Here is a 6489-nt window from a genome sequence, read left to right as displayed (position 1 = left end):
TCTGGTTGATTGTCATCATTGTCAGCAACTGTGACAACTGCATCAGTATTGACGGCTACAGTAGCATCCTCTATTATATTAGTGGCATCACCATGGGGTATAGGTACGGTATCTGGGGAAGGCAAGTTGGATGGGTTAGGTATACTGTGGTCCAAAGGATGTGGAGTGTCTAAAGGTAGTAAGTCAGGTGCTAGAGAGTAGGGATCTTGGCTGGATGTGTGGGAAGTACAAGCTTTATGGAAGGGAAATTGGTCTTCATAAAAGATGACATGACGTGAGATAAACAAAGAATGGGAATTAAGGTCAAAAAGTAAGAAACCTTTAGTTCCTTCCTTATATCCAATGAAAGGGGCTTTTCTGGCTCTGGGAGAAAACTTATTTCGATGGGATGTGAGGGTAGATGCATAACACAGAGTTCCAAACACTCTAAGGTGGGTAAGGGTAGGCAATGTGCCATATAGTAGTTCATAGGGAGATTTGTTGTTGAGGTTAGGAGAACAAACACGGTTAATAAGGTGAGTTGCATGGGTTACTGCATAAGTCCATAGACTGATGGGTAAAGATGATTGAAAATATAAAGAGCGAGCCACATTCAGTAGATGTTGATGCTTTCTTTCTACTACTGCATTTTGTTCAGGAGTCTATACACAACTAGTTTGGTGAATAACTCCCTTTTGGAGAAAAAATTGGGACATGCCAAATTCACCTCCATTATCACTTCTAAGAACTTTAATGCTGGTTTTAAACTGATTTGCAACATAAGCAAAGAAGTTCTGAATGTGCATTCGTGTTTCAGACTTGGATTTCATCAACATAATCCATGTAAATCGTGAAAAGTCATCAACTAAAGTCAAAAAGAACTTATGCCCATGTATTAATGGAGTTGCAAATGGTCCCCAATATTAGCGTGTACAAGATCAAAAGCTGCAGCTGATTTATTAAGACTTGGGGAAAATGGAAGCCGTTTCTGCTTGCCTAAGTGACAGGCATTACATGGGCTTATATTACTATGATGAATAAAGGGAAATTGAGAGGACATTACATGTAATGCAGCTTCTGATACATGCCCTAGACGTCTATGCCATAGGGAAGAATTATTTGAACAGAACTATTTATACTAATGTTGTCATTTCTCGAAGCTTCACAAGCTTTATTTGCTGTAGCTGGTCCATTGACTATCATGTATAGGCCACTCCTTTGCTCAGCAAAACCAATCGTTTCCTGGGAGTGAATCTGCTTAATATGACAATATGAGTCAGTAAAGGTGAGTGAACAATTAAGAGTCTTCAACAGTTTTGTAACTGATATTAAATTGACACTGAACTCAGGCACAAAAAGAACATTTAACAGCTTTAGTCCTGGTGATAAACGAACTGAACCAGAAAAAGTGGAAGTAACTTGTGAACCATTAGGTAGATTTATTCTTACTGGCTCAATTTTGTGTAGAGATGTGAAGCATGAAACTAGATGAGTAATATGGTCAGTGGCACCCGTGTCAATGATCCATTGTTCACTCATCTTACCTGTCATATTCGTATTGGCATTAGAAACTTATGTTAGCAGTATGATTTGAAGAATCAGCTATGTTATCAGCATTTTGCAGCAATGAAAGGATATGTTGATACTATTGTTGTAACTGACGATGAACTTCAGATTGTTGAAACTGATCAGTTAGGATGTTGGCTGCACCATCAACATCAGTGGAAACATTGTTGACAACATGAGACTCTGAGTTACGGTTTCTATATCCAGGAGGATATCCATGTAATTGATAACAAGTTTCTATCGTGTGATTGGATCTACCACAATGTGTGCAGATTCTCCCTCCAGATTCTCCACGGCCAAAAGAGTTTCTGCCACGTCCTCGGTTGTATCTGCCTCCATTCGAAGGAAAAGGTCTTCTATTGCCATTACCTCCATTGTTATTATTGAACATAGCAAACACTTGTGGATTGGTTGAAGAAACAGTGTTAGCATCTGATCCAAATTGCCTTTCTTGCTGAACGATAATAGAAAAGGCTCTGTTTATGTTTGGCAATGGATCGATAAGCATGATCTGTGAGCGCACCGAAGCATATTTCTCATTAAGTCCATTTAGAAAACGGATCACATGATCTTTATCTCGATAATTTCTGATCCTCAACATTGCTCCACATGCGCAAGGAGGATTGCAAGTACAAGTAAGTAGGGGTTTTAGATTCTCCAACTCATCCCACATTGTTTTGAGTTGAGTGAAGAACTCAGTAACTGGACGTTCACCTTGTTGCAGTTTGTAAATCTCCTCTTGGAGATCTGAGATTCGAAAGATATCAGATTGTGAGAATCTTTCACGAAGATCTATCTATGCATCATTAGCACATTCAATCCACAGTATTGATTTAGCAATAGATTCAGAAATTGCTCTATGAATCCAAGCCATGACCATTGTATTGCACCTCTGCCACTGAACGTATGCTGGATCACCTGTTGGAGGAGAAATGATGCTTCCATCAACAAAGCTAAGTTTATTCTTTGGAAGTAAGGCCACTGTCATGCCTCTAGCCCAAGTGTGGTAGTTATTTCCATTCAATGGTGGAGAAACTAGTACCAATGCAGGGCTTTCATTCGGATGAAGAAATAATGGATGAGATGGATTTGTATGAAAATCTAGTGCAAAAGCCATTGATGCAAGATCGAAGAAAGGAAATCAAGAACAAGAGTTTGTGAAGCAGAATACCAGAGCTCTAACTTAGAGCTCTGATACCATAACAGATTTGGATAAAAAGGATAACATTGAATTCTAAGTAAAAGATTACATGCAACCTATATTTATAGGTATGCTTAATACATAGCTGATAATCAAGAAAAACGTGAACTAAAAATAACAAACTAATACAGTTAGAACTAATTAACTAACTGGCAATGTGCCAGCTCATCATGCTAACTGAAGGCCGTTATTTCTATCATGATCAGTTCTGAATTTGTATTCTTCAGAAGCTGTGATATCTGTGAGTTGCATTTTGTAGGTTTGAGAAGGTTGGGCCTGCGAATTGGGCTGAGCATTGGACTCATGTAATAATTTCTTGTATACATAACTCCCTCCATATCAAATACATGAATAAAAGATTTTCTTCTATTTGTATTCATTCATTGTGAAATATCCTATCGTCTATTTTCTTGTTATTGGAAGTTGAGGTTAGATGTTCAATATATTTATATCTCTCTGTGTTTGCGAATCCAAATCTCACTCCCGAAATCCATCCCAAAACAACATGCTCGAAGTTGATACATAGATGCGTTTGAGATACCGTAGAAACAAAACTTCATGAGATATTCTAATAATTCATGCAAATCAACTTTGACAAAGTCCTTATTAAATGGTGGTATAGCATCAACTTCATCTTGAATTCTGCTTTCAGGAATTGATTATTGTAAATAATTCTTGAAATCTTCATTCATGAGCTGCTGCAATAAAATTTCATCCAATGGAATGCTTAATGGTTTTGGCTGAGTTAGAAAACATTGAGACACGTATTGCATTGTTGGCCGAGAGCAAGAATTGGGATTTAAGCATGCAAATGCTATTATGGCAACACGAGCTACGTCTAGTAAAACTGTCATATCTACTCTTGAAAGTTTGGCAATATTTTTTGGTTTCCATACGTATATATGATACAAAAAAAAAGGTATATGTCTTATTTCTGATCGACATCGATCAGATCATCTTATGTGTGGTTAAAAATATTCACTTTGGCTAGCAACCCCCAAATATGTATCATGTCTTTTTTCTCCACTATTCTCGAGAAACTTTAATAAAATAAATAATCAAGAATGTCAAATTGAAGGAGGACTTGAAGAGAGTAGGTATGCAATTAAATTTTATTACTAATTCCGATCGTGTAAAAAATTGAGTATGTTATGTTATGTATCCGAACACCTTATTTTGTAAGTTATATGCCTTCTATGATTCAGTTTGATATCTTGTTAGAAGAACCTTAGCTCTCCAATCCAGAGGTGGCAACAATTGCATACAATGCTTTGAATGTGTAAATGAATTCGTGCATATAAAGTGGACGGTCGTCGATACGGTCTAGTCACATGACAGTTAACTTGTTTGAATGTGTAAATAACATCTTCAAGGGATCACGAGGAATGTCAAACAGTGCTTTCGTCGCACACATACAATAAATGTGTCACTTCTTTGTCAAGAGAGCGCAAGAAGTAGTGTGGATAGTGCTACTATAAAATCAATCTTGCCATTCAAAGGAACCGATGAATTTTCTCTATCTCAGAGAGGCAAAATATTTAGTAGTTGCAATGCATGATTGCTTATGTGTTTTTTTTTTTTTTTGGAATACTGCTTATGTGTTTATTTATAGGGTAAAGTGTGTGTCATTTTAAAGGACGTAAAGTTGTGTTATTTTAAGAGAGAAATAGATAGATAAAGGAGGAGAGGGAGTTGACAAAAAAAAATAAAGGTGTGGGTTCCACCTCTTTGTGAGAGTGAAAAGATATAAATTGTGTCATTTAAAATGATAAACATTTTTCCCTTATTTATATAGCAGTTTCATTACTTGAAGTTGTTTTTTCAGTTTTATTTGTTGCAAGGCTTGCAATTGTCATGTAGCTATTTTTTTCAAGTTTATGTACTTGCGGTTATTAAGTTTTAGTCAACTTATTGATGCGTAAAACCGGCAAGAGCACTGATCGTACCAAGTGATAAAGAGTGAGTAGAGTATCGTCTCCACGAGGATTGAGGCACCTAAGTTGTTATAACTATTCCTCTCTTGTTGGATTAATCAAAATAGGTTGAGAATGATTGTAGTTCATGAAACAAACTAAAACAATTAAAGTAAAAATGTAAATGATTCCAAAAGTGTTTTCAGAATGCAAGAACAAAAGATTAAGGATTGGGAAAATATTTGAGAAAATATTGCGGTAAGAGAAACAAACACCTTTCTGATCTCCACCTTGCAACTTGGATTACGTTTACATTTACCTATTCAATTGATCGAACAATTCATCATCTTTTATATGATTAGTTAAACCCTAATCCCTTAGTGATCTTAACCTTGTCAACTCTATTTGTAACCACTCATTTTTTGTCCTCACATACAAAAATAAAATAAAATATATATATATATATATATATATATATAAATATAAATATAAAAAGTAAAATTTATTTAATAAATTTCCTTATTTTATCTAGTCTCTTAGTCTTTTTATTTTTATTTTTTAGTATTATTTCTTTTCTTTTTTAGTTGCAAAGCCAAAAAATAAAAAGTAATAAAGACAAAAAAGAGAAGTTACCAGTTCTTTAGTTGTAACAACAAACCCCCTCATGTGGGTTTGATTAACCGCCTTCCCTCACCGCCTTGTCAATCAAGTTGGACTGTTTGCAAACAATCCCACGTGAAGATAATGGTCGGGATAAGAAAAAAGGGGAGCCGTGTTCAGGAAGAGAAAGGAAAAATCAGAAAAAAGCTGGAGAAGTTATATTATAAATAGGAGAGAAAGCTTCGATTGTAGAGGATCCTTTTTTGGAGATCGGCAGTAAGGTTTTCAAAGCAAAAAAAGCAGAGCAACGTTTACTATAAATATGAGAGATTTCGATTGTAGAAGGGAATAGAAAAATGAGAGCAGAGGAAGTTTCTTTTTTTTGATAGTAAAAAATGAGAAAAGAAGAAGAAAGGTTAGTAAGATTAAAGTTCGTTTTCTAAAAGAGAAGAAGATCAAACCTTTCATTGGGATCCTCGAACAAGAGGTACGACATCTGAATGGGTATCCACTTTTGAATATTACTCTATATATTGCATGATGAGATATTTACTTAAATCTTGCTTGAGGTTATATATCCATGGAACTAACAGTAACAGCGAAGTTCATCTCCTCCTATCACATTAATGAACCACTACTAAAAAATAAAAAATAATAATATGCTACATAATGAACCAAGTCTGCCTTGTATGTCTTAAGTCTTAAATCACCGAATCATTAGCCAACCAAAAATCCAGAATCAGTGAGTGTCTTGCTGAAAAGGGATAGAGTAAGAGTTGTTGAGAGGAAGGTGACGATGGTGAGATAAGTGAGAAGGTAGAAAGTAAGAAGGAAGATGATTCATCTCAGATGGGGAAGGAAAATATGGTAGAAAATGAGATTGAATCAAGAAGTACTCATCTCTCTGAACATAATGGTCATCGTCTTTTTTAAGAATCTCATAAAAATTTGAGGATATACCATCTCTTTAAAAATCTGTGTTAGTGGACCTTTTGGAATGGTAGAGGGGAGAATATGACCTTCCAAGTATAGGACACATAGAGATTTGGCACCACTAGCCAGGGAGTACCTAGTGAAGCGATGGCTGATACCTAGTGAAGAACGAAATCAAGCCCAACATTTAAAAAAGGGGAAACATATCTGCCCAATAATGATCCTTTAATGCTATTGTGGTTATGTTTTGATTATTTCCATTGCTGTTTTAAATTTCATTAATTAATATTAATAAAG

Source organism: Gastrolobium bilobum, unplaced genomic scaffold, assembly GCF_033153095.1.
Source record: "Gastrolobium bilobum isolate Gb01-03AN ecotype WA unplaced genomic scaffold, APGP_CSIRO_Gbil_v1 utg359, whole genome shotgun sequence".
NCBI classification, from domain to species: domain Eukaryota; kingdom Viridiplantae; phylum Streptophyta; class Magnoliopsida; order Fabales; family Fabaceae; genus Gastrolobium; species Gastrolobium bilobum.
This window is presented reverse-complemented; position numbering follows the sequence as displayed.